This window comes from Amblyomma americanum, chromosome 9 (assembly GCF_052857255.1).
Source record: "Amblyomma americanum isolate KBUSLIRL-KWMA chromosome 9, ASM5285725v1, whole genome shotgun sequence".
In the NCBI taxonomy this organism is placed as follows: Eukaryota; Metazoa; Arthropoda; class Arachnida; order Ixodida; family Ixodidae; genus Amblyomma; species Amblyomma americanum.
This window is the reverse complement of record NC_135505.1, coordinates 47990245-48013609: the sequence shown is the minus strand read 5'-3', so window position 1 is coordinate 48013609 and position 23365 is coordinate 47990245. Positions and strand designations below refer to the sequence as shown.

The 23365-nt window shown below is 45.9% G+C and overlaps 1 long non-coding RNA gene across 1 annotated transcript in view; it reads right to left on the bottom strand.

The window, feature by feature from the left end:
- Window positions 1–4288: 4288 nt before the first annotated feature.
- Window positions 4289–23365, bottom strand: part of LOC144104946 (uncharacterized) — a 29023-nt gene continuing 9946 nt past the window's right edge. The window contains exon 3 of the long non-coding RNA XR_013308663.1: window positions 4289–4360. This is a non-coding gene — a long non-coding RNA (uncharacterized LOC144104946). The remainder of the gene's footprint in view (window positions 4361–23365) is intronic.

The following is a 23365-nucleotide window of genomic DNA, read 5'->3' as shown; positions in this document are numbered from 1 at the left end:
TTCTGCCATTGTGTGGGTGCCGCTAACGAAAATAGTTTTTATGCGTTTTTCCAGTGGCCAAGAAGTATTAAAGGGGTGACTCTACGCGCCGAAACACACAGAATCTCAAGAAAGTGGCTTAAGGACATATGCAGTTGTGCAGCTGTACAGCTATGCAGTTCCTCAGAGATGAAGGTGCTGTAGGAAGTCGAAATACATGTTATTGTTCTAAAAAACAACATATCGACAGTATTTGCACCATTCACAAGAACACATTCGAAAGACGCCTCGCTGAATACGCTTTCAATTAGTCAAGCCGCCATTTATGGATTCCAGAGCTTAAGCATCCAGAAACGCGGAATCAAAGGCTTCTAGTTTATTTCAAAAGGACAGACTGATGGGCGAGTTGGTGTTGGATTGCAGACCACGTACGAGCGCACACGAACGAAGACACTGACGCAAACAACACACGAGCTATTGTGTTGTCTTCAGCTCTGTGTCTTCAACCGTGTGCGCTGATACGTGGTGTTCAATAGCTCAACTTGTTTATTTTTGACTTCGTTCTCTAAGCTGAGCCCCTTAAGGCATGGTGCGTAGCTGGTCGTTTGAACGAAGAATATCTGTGCAGAGTGAAAGCGTCTTTAGCATCCGTGCATTTGTGCGAAGGCAGCCAGTAGCGGAGATATACATGAGCAAGTCTCATTCTCCGTTTACAGCGCTTTCTTAGGGTATGAGTAGCTTTTTCACCACATTTTCCGTATATTAGCATTCAGTAGAATTCATATATTTGTGATCACGCAGCTGCAGAACAAAAATTATTAGTCATCCATATTTATGTAATCCGTTGGGCCCACTGGGTTTCCTGGGCTGTGCATTTCCGTGTGGCATAAAAGAATCCTACTAAATATTTAACATGTTATAAGCACATTCAAGCGAGTATACAAGCTAAGTAATTTTTATTATCGACGGAATGGAAGCGAATAATGCGCATCCTGCATTCTTATAGTCATGTTATTCGTCTGCCTTCTTGCTGAACCAGGCATGAAATTGTTTCCGACAGCGCCCACAACTCTACATTCTATGCTCACAACTATTTGTGATGATTAGTTCACTCGCTCACTAAGGTTCCTCACTTCATCACTCTTCATTAGACGAAATGCACCCTCATCTGGGAGATGGCAAGCACTTTTTACCCGTTGGCTCGTAGTGCTTACCATAGCATTCTGGGATGTGCGTTCAAACGGTTCTGAGAACTTCAGGTAGGTATAGTAAGGCGAGCTCTGCAAAAGGAAAGAGCGCAACCATACAATGCGGCATAAGTATCATGAGGACTGATTCTCGTGGTTAAATTTATCATAGCAGGCCGCCGTGAAGTCATTGCATGGTTATAGTCATGACGGTTCTGATAGATTTCCTAAATAAAATAGCCACGTTGAATTTACGCTTCAGTAGATTGTAGCCCGCTATGTAGTAATCGTATGGGGTGAGATACGCACCGAAGCAACTAAGGAGCAGCCTTTGTCAAAACCTTAGGAACCAGGAAGTTTGCTTCTGAGCCACACCATGTGGGTTGAAATGCATCGTAGGCATTGCAAATAGCCTGGAGACAAGAAGACCTCTTGTCCTGCCGCTTCTAACGGGTAGCCCTTCTGACGGATAGGAGCCCCACTAGACGAAGAAACAAACACCCTGTGCTCAAAATTTCCAGCGAAGGCCGTGTGCTTGTTCTAGGCCACATTTCTGCACATATATATCATTTGCAAAACCTTGCAGTGAACATGAGTACTATTCCAAGTACGTAACCCAATATACAGGCAAAAATGTTACCGAAGCTGCCTACGTGAATCGTGTGAGGGTCACTTTCCTGGCGGGATAGCGCGACAGCAACAGAGGCCGCGGCCAACACTGTACGACTTTCAAAGTCGATGCACCGTCATTGAATGCGGAAACCCTTTCCTGCAATATATTTCATCTTTACTGCTACACTGAAAGAAGGCAGATAATTTTTCGCGCTTTGAAACCATTGCGGTTATTCCCGCAAGCCTCGGATATCCTATTTTGCTTTTACAATTCCCGTTCATCATTTCTATTGGCCTCTCAGCTCTTCGGTTAGCTAAAGTAGGTGCTTTTCTTCTGCATCTGACACCGGCGGACAAATCGACGACTTTATAACTGCGAGACTACCTGCAACCGCATGCACCGCCAGAACCACAATCTCAATCAGCTGAGGTACTATTATTTCAGATTTATCGTGTAAGCTACGCTGTTCTCTCTCATATTGTTGCCGTTCTCTCTGTGGTACTTAAATTTGCTACCAATGGCTTTTCTTTTCAATAACTTCTGTAAGAGGTAGAAGAGGTCCTTAAAGGAAAATTTAAGAAGGCTACTTATATACTTTTTGAAAGAGCGGTACTAGCGGGTAAAATGGTTTTATCTGTGCCGACTGGTTCCCAAATGTGGTGCACTTTCTAGCACTATTTCTCATGCCCACAGACAGGAACCTAGAAGAAAATAGTTTATTCTTGTTGCACGGCACACGTCTCTATGGTATCGCAACAGACTTTGGCTGAAGCAACATGTTCGAGTCATGCACAAGTTGAAATCTAACATTGATTTTCAGAGCTCGTTGACTACTATTGCTCAAGAATGTTTACGTGTACGCACCTTATTCTGCAATCCGGAAATTAGGCAGTCGGCTAACTGTAAATAAAGCGTAGTTAAGCATGCGTTCTGGGCTTCTCACCTGAACATATTTTACGTCCATTTTTTATCACGTGTTATGTTGCGACATTAAGAAATATTGCGGTCGCTGCCGCACATGTAATCAAATCAAAATTGCACCTAAATGAATTACGTGCTTCCAGTAAGGTCGAACTATCGCTTAAGACCTTAGAAAAAGATTTTTTTTCTTCGCTTCTATCTTGCAGCTGCAAAATTTCTGCCTCATCAGTTTACCATGATCAGGAAGTCGACTGGCAGATTGCATATGCACTTCTGAAAGGAATCCGCATCAAGCTCGCACGTGCTGGCTGCCACCGGAACCAGCCTGCCGGCGAGACCGCCGTCAATGCAGCAAAGCGGCTTGGTTTAAAAAAGGCTGGCCGCCTGTTTTCTGGGAATAGGTGCTCTCCACTGCATCAAGTGTGGCTCGGCAGGCAGGCAAGCTTACTCTAATAAGTAGTTGTGTGGCTGCAGAACATTGTTGGTTCTAATACAAGTGCTGGTGAATTTTTGTACAATTTACCTCGGTGCTCTTTAATGTCCATGAAAACCAAGATCTCAGTGTGTGGGCCTTTTGCTTCCTGTCTCATATAAAAGGAGTTCGTGGCCTTTGGCGCAGAGTAAGCGTACTCGTGCTTCAGCTGCGTACAACTCTGCTCACTGCGCTAACGCATGTATAGTTCGGGCCTTCAACGGGTAGGTTGCGTACATTCGAACTTGTTTCACTTAGCCTTCGCTTCCAAATCGAAACTATGTGGGAAGCGTGTACTGAATCGATCTCATAACGACCACTTAATTACCCATGCCCCTTAAGAAGCCACGAAAGACAGATGGAAACCTTGCCACCGACAAACCGTGGACGTACACAGAACCGCTTTACTTAGACGTGCTGGTACGTGCAAGACCACAGGGACCTCTAGCGAGCAAGACGGCAAACCTCTAGCCCTTAGAATGCCCAACACGTGCCAAGTGCCAGGTAACACCGATCGGCCGTGGTACGGCTTCTCTGGAGGGGTTCGTACTGTGGCAATGTCAAGACGGAAGCCTGTTCGTTCCAATGGCCAATGGCTACATCACAGAATAAACACGGGGAAAGAAAGCTCAAAACTCACTATTTCTAAAATGCTTTTTTGAGAAAGCGACTCAAGCATGAACTCAACATTCAAGACATAATAAAGGACTTTTCGTATTAGTCCGTATGAGGCAACTGTTTTTATGCTTGTTGCAGTCTATATTGAACGTAATTCTGCAATACTTTTAAAAATAGTGTTTAGAATCTCAGAGGGATTTTTCTCCTTTTTTGGGGGCACTAATCGTTACTCATGAAACAAGCTAGTAAAAAAGGAACTGGTTTTGTCAAAGTGCAGCGAATTACCATGAACCCTACAGGCAGAACAAACTGATTGCGGAGGTAGAGCAGTTTGACCGTGGCACTTAGGAGCAGCAAGCCAAGCAATCAGAACCGACACTGCTTAAACCATGCGTCTAGAATTAACACATTTTCCAGAAAACACAAGACCGATTTTAATTCATTCAATGTCGTAGAACAAAAAACATTTCACAATCTCAAGCAGAAACGCCGTTTCTTTACCGATTTCAGAGCTGCTCCTTCAACGGAATTTCTGCACGTGTTGTAATGCTGGCACGACACAATGACAAGCTGAAAGTGAAGACGGCATATATTTATTAAGGCGATAGACTTTAGTCGCTCATACTCCCGCTCGTCCGTTACATTTTAGGTCACGTGACCTTAAGGTCACATGACATCATGGCGCAGTGCGTTGTAATGTCACGTGACCTTTTGATGTCACGAGACCTCTCTGCCACGCTTGCTTCAGCTGCTCTTGTCCTCTGTCGTTAAACGAAATCGAGCGCGGCAAATTCAAATCAGTGCAACGGGTCGCAAACAGCTTTCGCCTTACCGCATTTAAGAGATATCTAAGTGCCTGCAACGCTTTTTTCTATACTTATCAGAAGATTAACGTTATCTTTGACTTAAGCGAAGCACTATAAAGAAATTTATATTAGAAAACTCGCATTAACTTTAGAAACTGCTCAACGACAGTAGCAGTTCAACTAGACTCACGAAGTAAAGCACCTAGACAGAAGCCACGTCACTCATCATTAGAAGAAACCTACTTTTAGCGAGACATTTTCGCAAGCTTTGAGTACGTGTAGCGAGTACAGCTGTAAACTGCAGCTTCTTACAATATTTTTCCTGGATCCCAATTGTTTCAATAGTTCATCATATGTAACCATTTAAATAATAAACTGGCGTTGAATAAGAGCGGAGCAAAGGCGCGAGAATTCTTTACACGCCTTATTACGAAGCTGCATTCAAATTCAGAGCCTATACCTTCACGGCTGAGCCCGCTGCAGCTATTTCAGAATCGCAATCCTTCGAGAGCATTTCCACTTCTTTGGGCTCCTCTGTCCTCCATATCACTTTGCACAAAGTCAAATTGCAAGAATGACTTTTCTTTTTATCACCGTTTTCTTGTGGACTTAATGGTAATTCATATCTGCACACACATCGAGAAATGCAGACATGAACGAAAAACTGAAACCACAAAGCCAGAACGCCGACTTCGAATTGAACTCTAGAATTTACTCCAGCCATGTACACCGCATAGCTCAGGAGGCCATAAAAAAGCCGCAGTATATCGACTTGACGGCACTCCCTTCAGCTTCGTCGTAATAACGGACACGACGCCACCTTTCCCTTGCCATATCGCGTTCATCGCCATGACTCCACACACCGTTCACAACTATTGAGCCGGGTCGAATCTAGCTCTCGGCCTGTATGGCTGTTCTGCCCACATTCCCGGCATCGCCTGAGGGTCATTTGCCATATCCTAGATAGCCAAAACTTCGTACCACTAAGATTTTCCCTCAGAAACTAAAGCGAATGAAATAACTCCATAAACTGGAGGGACACTTAAGCCCCGTATTACGGGCATGACGCGATGACGTTTATCGGTTAATTCCTATATATGAGGACTGGTCATTCTCTGTTTTACATTCATAGGTCATTTGGGACACTCATACAACCCGGCGCAGTGGTGCAGCGGTCAAGCAATGCGTCACTGCACCGGCATGCACTGTGCAAATCACAGCCATCGGTGGCAATTCTGAGACCAGTTTAGCTCTACCTCTCACGACCAACAATTTTTTGTCTGTGGCGGTGTGCAGGTTGTAAATATGTCACGAGGTCAAGTGGTCTACGTGAGACATAGTCTATTTGATTTTTCGCTCCTCCACCGCCATCGCCGGAGACGACGCCGGATATTTTGCACAACAGCAGAGTCAACGCTATCGCATTAAAAACAGATGCATCGAAGAAGTATTTATTAGTGAGCGTAACTACACAGCTCAACAACACAGTCGTAACCGTATCATATTATTTCATTATCCTTATCCAGTACTTTCCTTTTTCCGACTAAGTCGGGAGGAAAGAACTCCCCGAAATCTTCCTGACCTCATCTACTCACCTCCCCCGGGGGAATCGCCTTCTATGCTTGCTTATTTTGAAATACACCTTCTAACCTTAAAGAATAATCTTTTATCCTGCTTCCGTGTTACATTTGTTACGCTTGCCTATTCAGTATTCTTGATTTCGACCAGGATATCATTCCCTCGCTTTTGCTCCCTTAGTTGCTCTGGATTTTTCTTATCTTTTAACGTTGCACGTATATTATGCTTTCGATAGCTCAAATCATTGTCTTCAATATAAATTCAACCCTTTTCGTTGGCCATCACGTCTTCCTCCCCTAGGTAATTAACGGCAAAATACACCTGTGAAATAAAGGCAAGAGCCTGTTACTCTTCTGCTTTTCTAGCCCATTTTATTCTTGTAGTTATTTCGATTTCATGGTCCGGACCTATGCTCATTACCTCGTCTTGGTAGATCTGTACCTTTACCACTTCCAACCCTTATGTACCTGTCGTGATCGGATCATACCTTTCGGGAATGAATAATACTGCATTTGTAATTTTTCAAGCCAATCGCTCTCACCTCTGCAGGTGACTGATCATGCTTTGAAATTACTCCGCTGATATACAGAGCGAGCATATGTCATTAGAGCTTCACTCAGTAGCACGACAGCCTCCATTCATTCCCAGTTTAAACTCTTCCCAACCCAAATCTCCTAACACCCGTCTAAATACGCGGTGAGTACTATTGAAGTGACCGCGTCCTCTGCATAGGACACTTCCTTAACGGGACTTTTTAAACATTCCCCACGCTAGACTATGGTGGCTTTGTAACCGCTATTGATATCTCCGGAACCTTTACCTATACATCTTTCACACGTTGCTTTCCTAAAGCCCGCGTCACTGCTGGGGATTCTGTTGTGTCAAAAGAGTTTTTGAAATCTGCGAGGGCAATATATACGGGTGATTATATTGCAACGAAGACGGAGAAGAGGGATAGGATAGGATAGGAAAACTTTTAATATCCAACAAAAAGAGGGTAGCCAGAGGGCTACCCGCCTAGACGACGGCCGAAAGGTCTTGACTCTCGGCGGCGGCTTCGGCCAGTCGGACGAGTTGTAACTGAGTCGCCGGGTCGGAGCTCAGTAGTAAGGTCTCCCATTGATCTTTTGTGTTAATACCTCGTCCCTCCCGGGGAGCATGAGGACATTCCCATAGTATGTGGTCCAAGGTGGCCCTAAGTTCGCAGTTCGTGCATTTTTCTGAAAATTGCCCTGGGTACATAAGACTCCAGAGGGCCGGGTTTGGAAATGTGTAAGTTTGTAACCGGCGCCAGTTGATGGCTTGGTATCTGGACAAGGATCTATCCGCTGGAGGAAGTCTAGCTCGTTACAAACGATAGTGTTGTGTAATTTCTCTGTAGGTCACCATGCGATCCCTGTCTGTAAAGACCACCTCGCTCGGGTCCGCCCGGAAAGAAAAGCCTCGGGCGAACTCGTGGGCCGTCTCATTACCAGGCAGGGATGCATGTGCTGGTGTCCAGACTAGCGTAATTTTCCGGTCTATTACATGACGGCTTAGAATTGTATTCGTTAGAGGGGAGACCCGGCCCCTGCTGAAATTTAGTATGGCAACTTTGGAGTCACTGATGATGTATCTCGCTTTTGTGCCTACACAAGCCAGTGCTATGGCAGCTTCCTCTGCAGTCTCTGGGTTACCCGAGAGTATGGAGGCACTTATTTTGAGGAGTTGTTTATTATTGACGACCGCGACGGTCATCGTGTTCTTACCATACTCAGCGGCATCCACGTAGACCACGTCCTCGTCTTTGTAGGAGCGGAAGCGTTTCTCTAGCGCCTCTGCCCGCTTGGCCCGGCGCACTGAGTGATGAATAGGATGCATATTCCTGGGTAATGGGGGTACAACTATATTGTCTCGAATTTTTCCGAGCATGTCAACTTTGGCGGTTGTTCTGTTATCTCGGCTAAGATTGGGTTTTTCTAGAATGGCCCTGCCGGTTGTGGTCCCGGCTAAGCGTTCGATTTGGGACGTTCTCACTGCTTCCGTAATTTCTTCCAGGCTATTATGCATTCCCAGCTCTAGGAGGCGGTGAGTGGATGTACGGATGGGCAATCCTAGAGCTTGTTTCGTGCATCGCCTGATAATTCCATTTATTTTTTCCTTTTCTGAAACTTTCAGATCAAAGAAGGGGGCAGCATACGAGATACGGCTTACTACGAACGCCTGTACCAGCCGTAGGAGATTATGCTCTTTCATGCCGTGTCTTCTGTTAGCAATCCGCTGTATGAGCCGCATAGTTTGTTGCGCGCAGTTTTCCATCTTAGTTATTGCATCACCGTTATACCCGTTGCTTTGTATAATCATTCCTAAAATTCTGATTTTTTCAACATGAGGAATCTCCGCCCCTTGAGTTTGTAATTTGATGTTAGGGATGGTTCTAGTTTGTCTTTGATGCAGAGGTCTATAAAAAAGAAGTTCAGACTTCTGCGGCGAGCATTGCAAGCCCCTACGGCTGACATAGTTTTCGACCTCATTTATGGTCTTCTGTAGCGTACTTTCGATGTGCGCGTCGTGGCCACGGGTCATCCACATGGTGATATCGTCCGCATACATGCAGAAATTCAAGCCATCTATCCCCTCCAGTCTCTTCGGGAGCCGTATCATGGCCACGTTGAAGAGAATAGGGGAAAGTACCGAACCCTGAGGGGTGCCTATGCTGCCCAAGTGTATGTCTTGAGACTGACTTTCACCAAAGTGGATGCGCGCTATCCTGTCCGAAAGGAAATTGGCAATGTAGTTGTATGTGCGCTCCCCGACGTTTAAAAGTGCCAGCAGTGGCGGGGGACGGAGCGCTCGCGCTAGGCCCGCAGCCATTAAATCATATTTTCATCTGTCGTCACCACGTCGTTCCGTTCCTTGGCTTGCCACCTTTTAACATTTGGTGGAGGCGTTGGGTCCCTCATCGTCGTCCTGGTCCTTGGAGAATCGCCGCCTTCTGCTCGCCTTCATCATCGGCCCAGGGGACCTGTAATCCGCCGCCCAGCTCAACGCCAGCTCGACCTGACCAGAACCGACCAGCCGCTTTCCCCCGCCCCGTTTCCAGCCTCGACCACAGGACACGACGACCAGGAGCACACGCAATATGACCCGACGACACCCGAACCAAGACGGCACCCCCGCCCAAGCTGTCCGGCGAGTCCTAAAACCTTGACCTTGGGATGTAGGCGACCGACCTCTGGACCTTAAGCTCCAGAGACAACCGTTCATAAGATCATTTCGTTCATCTTGGTGGCAAGCCTTTCATCTTCTATACTTTCTGATCATGGTCATCGTCACCTCACCATTGAGAATCCAATCAATCAATCGAGGCGATTGCTCGGAGGACCCGGGTTATGTTAGGAAGAAGAAGAAGAGGGCAGTGGCGCGGGACGGAGGGCTCGCGCTAACCCCGCAGCCATTAAATCATATTTTCTTCTGTCGTCATGTCTTCCCAATCCTTGGTTTACAACCTGTTAGCAATATTGTCAACATGTTTGTAGCACTTGATTGATACTAGTGCTAATGTATTGTGTTGACGAAAACCCATTACGAAAACCACTTAGGTGGTTTGGGCAATTAGTCTAATATTGCCCACATTGAATTAGCGATTATTAGGACAACGAACAGTAAGCCGGTTTTGGAAATTTGCAAGTCTTGAAAATTATCGATTTGGACTAGCAACATGTAAGCGTAAGCTTTATATTCGGTATGCCTGAGGTCGTGATGCTTTGCGCGCACACAGCGGCCATGTTTGTCTCATCAAGGTACTTCAGTAGATATCTAGTTAGGTAGTCCTCAGAAGCAGCTTCCCGCCTTTCTATTGTCCTTGTGGTCTCCTTTGCTTCCTTGTTATTTACCATCGTAATTCTTAATTCCTATGCGCTGCCGTCTGCGCCATTATAGTCCTGGTTAATTTGACTTCAGTATAGAGATAGCTACAGCTCTTTTGTTACCCTATCTGATGTATATTGGTAATGTACCTGCCCTCCTTGTCTCTTAGCACGTGGGTTTATTTTTTGCCTATGCATAGGTTCCTTTTGACCGTCTTTTGTTCTTCCATTCTTTAGAGCATCCTCGATTCTCTGCATAATATAAATTCATATGTTTGTACATGAAACTTATTGATCAAATTTGATATCACAACGAGTTCTCTTCTACCTTTGCGGTGAGAGACTTTCATGATCGCAGTTTCTGTATGACACCTTTAGATGTCATAATGATTATTGAAATTAGGGCGACAGCTGAAGCACATAAGTGCTTAACGGCGAGCACGTATTTTACTGCTGTAGTTTAGAGGACTGACAAAACAAGGTGAAGGAGTTTTATACTATTAAGGTAAAGCTGTCAACAATCAGAAAATTTATAGCATTGACGACAGGGGGCAGTTATCATAGTAAGCCGTGACCTTTTATACTTCATAGACTAAAGATTCCAACTGTCACTTCATATATGGTTACAAAAGTGGCCACGAATAAAATGCCGCCATATTATCAATGTTTAAAAAATTTTATTTTGCAACGTTGGCGTGTCTGATATAGAGAACGGTAATGCCGTCTGAAATAGCTGTTATCTTGTGCGCACTGATAATTACTTTTTACCAGGTAGCAATCTCATTATAGCTGTCTAAAGTTATATTGAAATTTCCTATTCGCTGATGAAAGTACCTTGCTAAGTAACTAAGAGGACGAATTGCAAAGTATGATCAATAGCCTATACAGGCAAAGTAGAACGGTGGGTGCTAAAGTTATAATGCAGAAAACTAAAGTTATGGTGAACAATCTTGGAACGTAAGAGCATTTTCGGATAGGCAGCGAGGCGCCGGAAGTCATAACAAATACATAAACCTAGGGCAAGTCGTGAAAGCAGACGCGAATGTTGAGACTTAAATATATAGAGGAATAAGAATGGGGGAGAAGGCATTCGAGAGGTACTCGCATATCATTAAAGGCTGTTTACCAGCATTCGTCGCAGAGGGGCAGAAAAGCGGAAGTTAACGAAAACGGTTTAACTTTAATTGAGGACAACGCAGTGAGCGATGGAAAGAAATTGATTCAGAGGAGGCACGAAGAGACTACAGTGGGTATAGTAACATGCGCGAGTTAATGACTGCCTAGTCAGAGTCAACGCGAAAAGTCAGAACTGGAATGGGCAAGCAGGATATACGATAGAAATTGATTGTAACTGACTAAATTTCAAGTAAAAGCAAGCATAGCAAGGACGACAGAATGTTGGATGGGCATATCATTTCAGGAAGCTTGGGGCATACAGTGGCGACAATTGGAACAGGACCGCATTATTTGGAAAGATATTGGAGAGGCCTTTGACCTGCAGTGTGCGTAATCTGGCTGATGCTGATGCTGATGGCTGTGGGCCATATCTTTCGTCTCCTGAGAAAGCTCGTTTCTGAGATCTTCTCCAAATGTGTTCTGTATTTCCCCTAGGAATAAAAGGCGCATACCCACGACGGGTAACTGGCAAAGACATCCATGGCATATTACAGATGCCCGAAGTCGTTGTTAACAAAAATATATGAAGAAAAAAAGATTAGGAGATTCATATTAAGAACAAATGGGTTTCTGTGAGTCTAGTGACTCAAGCGCATTCCCTGTTGCATGTCATCGGGTTCGCCCTCTTCCATGCATTTGTACGGCGCAGCGAAAAAATACTTTTGAAAAATGTAAAGATAAAATGAACGCATATGCTTCACATACAGCTCGAAATATATAAGTGACCTTGAGAAAATGATAGGCGTAGTAACTGTCTCGCTTCTGACCGGACACCTCAACCGCGCCTTGAAGAAATGCAGGAAAGTTGGAGTGAACGAAGCCAGAAAGGTGTCATAGTGGAGAGCTCTAGGATAATTTCGAACACATGACGATCTGTAACGTTTACTGATACCGCACAGCAAACGAGAGCGAATTTCTTTTTGCAACACAGTCACTGGAACAGAATTCTAGCCCTTGTACCCACCGCTATTTTCTCAAGCAAGGCTTCGGGACTGGTATAAAGAACGACCAGTGGCCCTTTCTCTAGTGTAATTGTGGTGTTATTTAGTGTTTATATTTCTGTTGGTGAGTTTTTCTTCTTTTACGCAAGCTATAATTTATTCTTTAAAGTATCAGGAAATTTGGTCTTGTATAGCTTTTTTTATTTTAGCGTGATAGGGTTTCTGCTACCCCTGCAGAAACGTTCTTTTCGACACTGCATTCTTTAATTATTCTAACTGCTCTTCCTTGAAGGGGTGCTCAATGAAGATTTCTCGTATCTATGGTTAAAGCTTGAAAATGTCCTTGCTTATGCTGCCCCAGTACTTGTAAATTACTTCATCTACATTGGAGACAGCTGAGATAAGCATGAGGCCCTTCATTATTATTCGGTGGATCTTTTTCATCTTATTTAGGGCGCTCCTGCCCATCCCGTCAGCGTTTCTGACCTATCTCTGTCATCAAGTCCTGGCTCAATTTTTTATTTGTTTTATTCTTAATTGTTCTGCCTTGATTAGTGTCACCGTTTACAGGCTATCATTTTTTGTTTCATGGTCAATATTTTTGTCGGTCTCTGCATAGTCCCTTAGATGGGTATTTCCCTCTTCATTGCTTGCTTCGAAATCATTGTTCTTGGCTTAATCGCTGGTAATTCTGTTTCTATCATAACCACTATATGTAAACTGCTATTACTCTCTTCTCTTGAAGACCTCGGTTCCATCTGGGTTTACACTTTCTTCGGTTTTCGGTTCAGGACTTCCTGTTTAATTCACTCCTCCTCAGTTCCGTAATATCCACACATCTAATGTTCGGTGTTTCTCCCTGAGCGGTTCGCATCTTGAGCATTGCCTTAATTGGACTGCTTTTAAGCCCTCCATAATATTCTTTGGAAGCTCCTTATTTTATATTGATTCATTAGCATTCTTAATACCTTTTCCTGCATCAAGTCCGAAATCTCATCAGTATCAATCCGGCCATCATCGTCACTACTTTGAACGTCTTGGTTTCGCTGTCGTTTTCGCAAGAAATTACTTGTTGTTAGAGTGTTTGTTTCTTCAGCTTTCTTTGCAGTTGTCTACAGTTAACGACCGTTCGTCGAAATCCCGCCATCGACGTCACTATTGCTAGATATCTCTTTGTCCGCGTGGCTGTTTGTCGTTTGCTCCTCACTGGCAAAACTGATGGCTAGGTGACAGTTTTTCTTAATTGTTTACAACCTCATTATGATATACATGATTTTTGTACAGGGGTACGGTCTCTCCTTAAATGCTGTCTAGTACTTGTTCTCGCAAATTTGGCCCCGTGGATCTGGTGAGAGTATATCGCTTGCTTTTGCACACTTCTTTTAGTACTCGTCGGGAGGAATGTTTCCTTGGTGGGTTTTCTACTGCTGCAGGGCCTGCAGTCCCCAACCTCTCAAAGCGCCTTACTGGTGCTGCACTCCCTGGTTCGGTTAGTTCCAGGTCTTTAGGGTACAATGGGTGGTTAGCTTGCCACGTTTTGTGAAGAAATCAGAGGCGCTACGCTCTTAGTGGAACGCAGGAAGCTTAAATTCACGAATGTCGAGTTTCCGGCATAATGTCTTGAAAGACCACTCACCGATATTGGTCATCTCTGAGCCTAAGGTATTCGAAGCAATCAGACTTTCTGAGTACGAGCCCTTCTGCGAACTCCTCCTCCTCCCATGCGGGCAGCGCAGCAAAGTTACGGTGTTCATCCGCATTTACATGGTCTACGTTTTCTGCCGAGTTCAACCCCACAAGGACAATCGGTGCGCGCGTTTCGCGTTCAAAAAGGAACCATAGATTTCACATTGATTGCAGCGAATGTCTCCCCCTTCTCTCAACTGTTCGTTCAACTGTTCTCAACTGTTCAACTGTTCGTGTAACTTGAGGTCATCATGGAGGCAACCGGGCCTCCTTAGATTATCAGCGCCGATTTCAACGCCCACCATAGCTGTGGGGAAGTCCTAAAGTAAATGCCAGAGGAAGGAATCGGGCCTTATTTTCTTCGCATAGTGAACTTTACGTAATAAATGACGGCAGCCCGACGTACCTACCAGCCAGGTCCAGTAGCAGTTGCCTGGAGCTGTCGCTAGTTTCGCGGTTTCTGCACCGGCCTATCCACTGGTTTTGTGATGTGGAGACCCACGGGAGTGACCGCATTCCCACCTATGTCAAGATTCCAGGCCTTGGGGCATGCGTTTCAGCTAAACACGCGCACATCGATTGCACGGCTTTAAAAACACTTATGGAAGAGGTGTGCAAAGCAGCCCTCACTTCTAGTTGGGAGGACATTATAGCACCTGCAATGAAGGCTGATAGACGCTAGCTGGCGCACGCTAGACGCTAGAAGGCGCACTGACTTTCAAAGAATTAGGCCACCTACATGCTATTCAGCACCGTGCAGAAAGACGCTGTTGACGAAAAAAATGCTTAAGGGACCTAAGAGAAGCGCGATGTGTGCAGAGAAAAATGAAGCGACAAATGGACACGCTGGCGGACCAGCGCCGGATGTACCGTCGGTCACTGGAGCCTAAAAAGCCCATCTGCCTCTTTTGGCGGACGGGGCAGGGGCTTCGAACGCTTCAACAGCAAAGTCTTTCTATGCGTTAACTCTACACCAAGGCCGTCACCAGATTGATGTAGCAACCGACTACAGCAGGGCAATTATGGGTGCAATTATACATACATACATACATACATACATACATACATACATACATACATACATACATACATACATACATACATACATACATACATACATACATACGTATGTACGTACATACGTACATACGTACATACATACATACATACATACATACATACATACATACATACATACATACATACATACATACATACATACATACATACATACATACATACATACATAGTTTATTTTTGCAGAAATTGGAAAGGTCTCCTGAGCTAAAATCTGTGAGCTTGACTAGGCCCAGGAGACCCAATACTTGGCAATAACGTGTGTTTCCAAAAAGTAGACATTCATCCAAAAAGTTCACAAACGAAATTTATGTACACTATTTTCATATCATACACACATCATTTAGCATAGATGATGCATATCACAAAAAGAGATCTCACACAAAGCAAAACAGCAACAAAAGACTAATAACATCAATGTGCAATTTAATATGAAAGTTCACTAACAGAAGAAAAATAGAAGTAGAAATCATATATTCGAAAGTTAGAAATGCAGCTGCTTGAGTCTGTATTCATGAATAGAATAGTATTTGTTGAGCGCAACAGGAAGGTTATGGGTCAAGGACTGATGTTTATAGAGAATGCGAAAGCGCGGGATAATAATAATAATAATAATAATAATAATAGTAATAATTGGTTTTTGAGGAAAGGAAATGGCGCAGTATCTGTCTCATATATCTTTGGACACCTGAACCACGCCGTAAGGGAAGGGATAAAGGAGGGAGTGAAAGAAGAAAGGAAGAATAGGTGCCGTAGTGGAGGGCTCCGGAATAATTTCGACCACCTGGGGATCTTTAACGTGCACTGACATCGCACAGCACACGGGCGCCTTAGCGTTTTTCCTCCATAAAAACGCAGCCGCCGCGGTCGGGTTCGAACCCGGGAACTCCGGATCAGTAGTCGGGCGCCCTAACCACTGAGCCACCGCGGCGGGGCCGCGGGATCGCCCATTTGTCTGTGTTTCTAGTGTTTATGTTTGAGTTTGTAATGCGCTGCTTTAAAGACGCCAACAAAGCTATAGTGCTTTTTAGTTGTAAAAAGGAGTAGCAGGCTGCCTGTAATAAACGAAGTAGTATATGTTTTCTATGGTAGTAATGTTAAGGGAGAAAAAAGATCCTTTACAAGATGACATAGGTGTAATATTTGCGATGCAACGGACAGTCTTCATCTCAATAACTCCAGGCTTGTTTGAATTATAACTCGTCGTTGGGCTCCTAACTAAAGAACAATGTGTTAAGTGAGAGTTAAAGAGGGCATGATATATTTGAAGCCTGACTGATAATGGAAGGAACCTAGGACAGCGTGATACTACATCAGCGATTGAAGAAAGTTTTGTGGAATTGTTATTTATGTGCACGTCAAAGCCTAATGTTGAATAAAAATGAAGTCGGAGAATTTTATGACGACCGACAATATCAACTACTTGATCTTCCAGCATAATGGCTTCGCTGCTAATACTGGCTTATTTTTAGAATGAAACATAACAGCTTTTTGTCTTAGATGAGTTACCTACCTTTATTCGATTAAGCTTTGACTAAGCAGACGACCGTTCAAGCATCTGATATTACATTTTATTATCACATTTTGAATATTTTAACCACAGATTAGCATTGTGCTATCGTCGGCATACATAATGAACTTAAATGTGTTATTTATGTTTACTGGATCGTTCAGATATAAATTAAATAAAAGAGGACCTAATACAATCCTCTGTGCAACACCACATGAAATGGGCATGAATGACGACACGTTACCCGTTAAATGTATGCACTGTTGCCTTTCCTGCAGGTGAGATTTCAAAAGCGTTAAGCAGTTTCCACGAATTCCTTAAGCCTGCAACCTAGTGAGAAGAATTTTGTGCAGAGGGAGTCGAAAACCTTATTGTAATTTATAAATATCGCAAGTGTAAGCATCTGATTTTCAATATTTTATATAATAATTTCTTTTAAATTTAACACAGCTGTCTCCCTTGATCTGTCTTCCCGAAAGCCAAACTGTGAATTCGTGATAATGTTTCTATCTTCGAGGAACTTATTTATGCGAGAGAAAATTACCTTTTCTATGCCCTTTGAAAAAACTGGAAGCACTCATATCGGTCGATTATTTTTGGTGGAGTTTCGGTCACCGCCTTTGAAGATGACAGAGGCTTTGGCCTTTTTCATTGCTTCTAGAAAAGTGCCCGAATCCAAAATGAGAATAAAAATATGTGTAAGTATCGTAGTGATAAGTGGTAAACGTATTTGACTGCTTAAATCTGTAAGTTATCTATATCTAAAGCTTTACTATTGCTCAAGCTCAAAGAATTGCTATGTACTCCGAACTGATCTGTTGGGTACAGAAAAATGGTCTTGTTAACGATGCTCCTAAAGTCTAATGCGTCAGGAAGATAATTTTTTCGAACGGCTATGTTTACAGCCAGATAGTTTATATAGTCCGTAAGCGCTTTGCTATGTAATACATCGTCATTCAGCGTCAAAGAATCTGGCATACACTTTTTGCTTTCTCGAACTAGAACATTATTTCTCACTTTCCAGGATTTGTCGGGGCGCAGAGAAGCAATATCTGCAAACAAGTGTTCGTAGTATGCGCACTTTGCCCGCTTGAGTTCACCGTTATTTTATTTCGCAATTTTCTTAATTCTTTTAACGATATTTCAGAGCGCGTTCATAAAAATGAGTGATAGAGGCGGTTCTTTGCTTTGATGAATCTTAAATGTTCAAAGGTAACCCATGGTTTTCTCTTTTTTTATTAAGACCTGTTTGTTTTCATCGGAAAATATTCGGCATAAATGAGCACAAAACTTTCAATCAAAGCATTATAAGCCTCGATGTATTTTGCTTCTCTCAATAAAGATGACCAATATTTATTCATAAAGGCACGTCTAAACACGTCAAATCCATTGGCTGTAATGCATTGGAAACTGAATCGTTGTGTTCGACGACGTTCTTCCTGCCAAACCAGCATTATAAACCAAGAAAACTGGAATATGGTTCCTTATGTCGCAAGAATTCGTGCCAGGTTTCAAAACCACTACATCAACATTTACGACAAAAAGATTCAGTGCCGACGATATAGTGCATATGATGGGTGTAGGTGTGTTCATTACATTCCTAGAACCATATGATAGCAGTTCTCTGATAGATTCTCAAATTTCCAGCGTGTTCATCCTGCATCACGTGATACAGCAATTGATGTTATCTTTGATCGTGAGGAACTCGATTCCGTCTTTCCTCAAAGTAAGCGTTCGCCTTCACCAGGCCAGACGGCTTTGCATATGCTGCGCTGCCATACACGCGAATAGAGCTATACTCAACCTTTACAACCATTCGTGGCAAGACGGTGTTGGTCCTCCTCAGTGGAAACCTTGTGTGATACCACTAGTCAATCCATGGAAATTCCGGTTCAACCTTGCATCATTCAGCCCAATAGCTTTTTCCAGTTGCATGATGAAAATCATGAAAAAATTGATTCTGGGCATTATGAGGTGTATCCTAATGGTTATGGCGGGTTTTCAGCGGGGTGGCTTTACTATAGACAACGTCATTAATCTTGTGTCGACAGTCAGCAACAGAAACGCCAGAAGGGCGTGTGGGTGGCACTTTTTCCTGATGTCAAAGGTGCTTGCCATAATATAGCAGGTCAGGCTATCCTTGATGCCTTAGAGGCTGTTGAAATCGGTGGTAGGATGTTTAGGAGGATACAAAAGTGTCTGACCAAAAGGTCATTTTTAGCATGTGAAGACTGCTTGACACCGGCGCATTACACCTACCAGGGCGTGCCCCAGGGCAGAGTCCTCAGCCCTTTGTTTCATCTTAAACTTATAGCACTCCCAGAGAACCTATCAAATAGCGTCCATTTCTCTAAGTATGCCCACTACATCTGCACTTGGGCCTCCCCTGTGACGCATCTCCAGGTGCGAGCAAGACTTCAGAGGGCAGACAGCAATCATAACTTCCTCCTATCTCCGTGAGCGAGGTTGAGTGTTTCAGCCGAGAAGTACGCTTTAGTGGCATTAACGCGCAAATGTGGGACTATATCCGCTCACTATTAACGGCCATACTATCCCCACTATTCTACTCCTCATCGTTTTGGGGCCATCATCGTGCAAAAGCTCACCGCTCAAGGCCAAGGCATCTCCCAGCAAGCCGCGCTGCGTCTATACAATGCCGCAGCTTGGGGGCGGTGCTCTATGCGCTGCCGCTCGTCACGGTGCGCAAGCCGTGCTGGAAGAAACTCGAGCCCCAGCACCGCAAGTCCCTGCGCGTGTGCCTAGGCCTGCCCAAAAGCTCGCAGTGCGCCGCAACGTTGGCCGAAACAGGAGCGTGGCCACTTGAGCTCCATGCAGCGCGCAGGGCACTGAATCACATCGACCGGCTTCACCGCGCACCGGGCGGCGGCTTGCTGTTGCAGCGTATGCGCTCGCACCCGCGCTCACGAATGGGCGCGGCGCTGCTCGAGTATGAGCAATTGACACAAGGCCCACCCCCCAACGGCTGTTGCGCGCCCTGGCCTGCTGCCTCGGAGGTACAGCGAGAGATCGTCGGCATCGCGGGAAAGCGGAGCACCCCCTCTGTGCTGAGCAGTAGCTGGCCACAGCCGTCATACACGAGGAGCTCCAGGACCATCTCGTGTACACCGACGGCTCAGTGGCCCGCGACAGCTGCTCCCTTGCAGCGGCGGCTACCATCCCCTCCCTGCGACTGCACAGCCAGCAACACGCAACCTTCCTGGGCTCCTCCACCACGGCGGAGTTGATGGGGATCCGGCTCGAGCTGGACCTGCTGCTCACCCGCTCACCCTCGGCCCTCCGCCGTCCAGGAGTGCTCTGCTGTGTGACTCCCGCACCGCCCTCAGCCGCCTGCAATCTAACAGCCGCGGCACGCCACTAGTGCGGGAAATTCGCTCGCTAATCGAGCGGCTCGCACAGAGAGGATGTGCCGGGCGTGCACAGTGGGTGCCCGGTCACTGCGCCATCGCCGGCAACTAAGAAGCTGACGACTTCGCGACCGCTGCACACCACCTACCTGCCAGCGATCTGCCCCTTCCGCTGAAGGACATGCGTGCGGCCATCCACGACCATCGACCATCTCCGAAAGCTCCACCCCGACCCACGCATCGCAGGAGGTGAGCGCATCGACAGTATCATCGGCTGTCGCGCACTTACACGGTCACAACGTGTAATGAACCTCCGCGCTCGCATTCGCTGCGTGTGGCCCGGGGAACGACGGGTGCGTCACGGAATCGCGACGAGTGGTGTGTGTGATGGATGCGGTGCAGTGAAAACACTAGAACACTTGATCCTTTACTGTGCCGCGTTCGGCGATGCTCGTCGCGATATGCTCGCGGCCTACAGGGTGCAGGGCATACTACCAGACTCCATCAAGACGCTATTGTGGTCGCAGGGCAGTGGGCGCACACGTGAGCGAACTTTAGTGAGCCTCTGTGCATTCCTCGAACACACAGGCTTGACGTTCCGCCTGTTCTCCGCCAGGTAGTTACACGCAGTGACCGACCGCTCCGCGAGTTCTACCTGCAAGGATTAATAACTGGACGCCCCACTCCAGTTGTAGCCAACACATTGCTGTGGGCGCGTGTTTTAATTCCTCTAAAATGAACTAAACCCGTGCACAACCTGGACGCATTTCTTACTGTGTCAATAGTTTGTATATTTTACTTCTCCCCCTATCCTCTCTTCCTGTCCCCTCACCTCTTTCATTTAATTTCTCCATTCTGCCTGCTATCGTTTATTTCTGCTACCCCAGCTCAGGTGCTTCAGTATCGACGGCAGATGCTGGGGCTAGCAAAAATCTCTTCCTTCCTTTTTACTATTATTTTAATAAAAAAACACTAAAAAGTCAGCATGGAGCCCGCGTTGCACCTTTTTACAGAAAGAGCTAGTATCTACTGCTCCCCTATTCAGATTACTTGGCACAAAATCATGGGGCTCGTCGATTCTGTCAGTTCTGCAGTTGCACAGAGCACTCTTGGTATTTAAGACGTGTAGTACACTCTTGCTGTCGAACAAACTCAATGCGAATATACGTGGCCTCCAGACTGTACAAGGGCAGATTCTTCGCACATGGCTGGGTCTCCCTCGCAGAGCATCAACACTTGTAACCATTGCTATCGCCAAACACTACCCCCTTTCGTCTTTGCACCCGGCGTGTCCACATACGTCATCTAACAAGGATTCCCCAGCTATCGCCAAACACTACCCCCTTTCGTCTTTGCACCCGGCGTGTCCACATACGTCATCTAACAAGGATTCCCCAGCCCCACCTTGTGTCAGTGGCAGTACAGAGACCAGACGCAGCGTTTTCAGTGGTAATAGCAGCCCACCAGTCGGCCATCTCATCAAAATTCCCCCCGGCTGCACGCCCTTCCTCGGCGCTATGGTGTCTGCGGGAGTCATGTGTGCGCTTTACAACTCCTGGGATAGCACAAAAAATCAAACTTATCGACGCCAGCCCTTAAAGAGTTCAGACTCTGTCTAGTCCACACCGAATACAGTGAAAGCACAACTACAACTTTAGCTTGCGCCGTGGTCATTCCTCTACGACAAGCCAGTATTAACCAGCTAACTCCGCATCGGACAACCTTCTCCAGGTCAGAAATGGCCGCTCTTCATGCGGCAGTACAGTATATCAGATCACAAACAAACCACATATGGCTGTGTTCTTCGACTCAGGAGCTGTCCTACAATGTCTTAACTCTGCTTTACGCCATGGCCATTACGAGCAATTGGTAGCCGAGACAAGTCATCTTCAACACCAGGCACTGCATGAGGGTCATTACATCAATCCTGTCACACGACGCAGCTGACGCGCCAGCTTAATCAGCCTACGGCAGTGCTAACATTGTCGCAATACCATTAAAGAGACCCGACGCAGCAGGACATATAGGAGTACTTGGCCGAAATGAGATTTTAGCGTGATGTTCATCCCCACGAAACTCGGCATGGCGTTTGCACCACCTCGACCCCTTATTTCAACTGAATACTCCGTTAGGCCTCTGCCGCTGCGATGTTACACTGCTGTGTCGCCCGTGGCTGTAACTAGCGTTTACAAATGCCTACTCCAACTTATTCGCGATGGAAGACTCTCCTGCGTGTGAGATCTCTGGGTGCAATGGAAAATCAAGTACCTACTTCGTGACTGCCGTTTGTGTGAGCTTGAGCGTGTCCTCCTGGCTGCAACGCTCCGCCGCTTGTCTACTTAGAGAAGCTTGTCTGTTTACCGAATCTTGACCTAAACCTTCAAAGTAGAGGACACCTGTCAAGGTGCTTTTCAAGTTCCTAAAGGATTCAGGACTGAGTTCAAGGTTATAAACTTTGAGGGTGTGCCCTGTGTACCTTGTCAGTAATGGCCTGCGGACAGGTGAAGAAGTAATCTTCCTTTCCTCGGGAGACGACGACGAAGCCAGGCGGTGAAGATGTGCGTCGCATGCGCTCCCGCTAAGAAGCTGTTTTTCGCATTCAACTTGGGCCTGCGTGCCGAAAAACACCACGAAAGGTTCCGGTTTCGTCACTCCGTGCAAGAGGACACCGGAGTTTGGCCAATCGGTGGGCTATTTTGCATTTTATCGAACCTTTCACTTTTCGAACATGTGGAAGCTAGATAGGCCTAACGCCCTGATTTAGCGTAGGCTTCCTCTACGGCACCTCTCTCTTCCTTTCATCTTTCTCCCTCCTTTACCCTTCCCTTACGGCGCAGTTCAGGTGTCCAACGATATATGAGACAGATACTGCGCCATTTCCTTTCCCCCCAACAACCCTGCATCGACGGGAGCCGGCATATGGGCTGACCCCGAGACCACCACGATGAAAAACGTCGTCGACGGACACTAACTGGACCCCTCGGAATCCGAGAACAGTGAGTGGAGACTGTTCTCGGCATGCACGACCGCATGAGAGAAAAAGAGGGCAAAAACCCGCGGACAAAGGGAAGGCCGGCGAGCACGGCGCCGGGGGCAAGAAATCTACTAACAATCAGAAAAACAGGCAGGACGCGAACATCCGCAAGAGGGCACCCATGCCGAAGCTCCCGGAGAGCGACTATAAAATAACCTTCAGGCCCAGAGGCTGGAATTTGAACTACTACCATGTGCGTGGCCGCGAACCTACTAGGGAGACGTCCAGGACGAAGACATTTCAAGAATCAACTCTGGTAGCAACACCTACACAATCAGCACACCGAATCGTCAACGCGCAAGCACTTACGTGAGGATCAAGGCGATAGTTATCGGGTAAAAGACCCTCGATATGGCGCCCTACGTCGCGGCTCCCGACGACGCCATTAAGGGCGTGGTATACAACGCCTACGACATCAGAACCCCGGAAGAAGTCCGTCAAGGCTTCATTTAGCGCAACCCAAACATCGCCGGGCACAACGCTCGAAAAATCGGAAGGTCGAGATCTATTTTGATCACCTTCGGAGAGAAAAAGCTCCCCCCCAGACAAGTCTT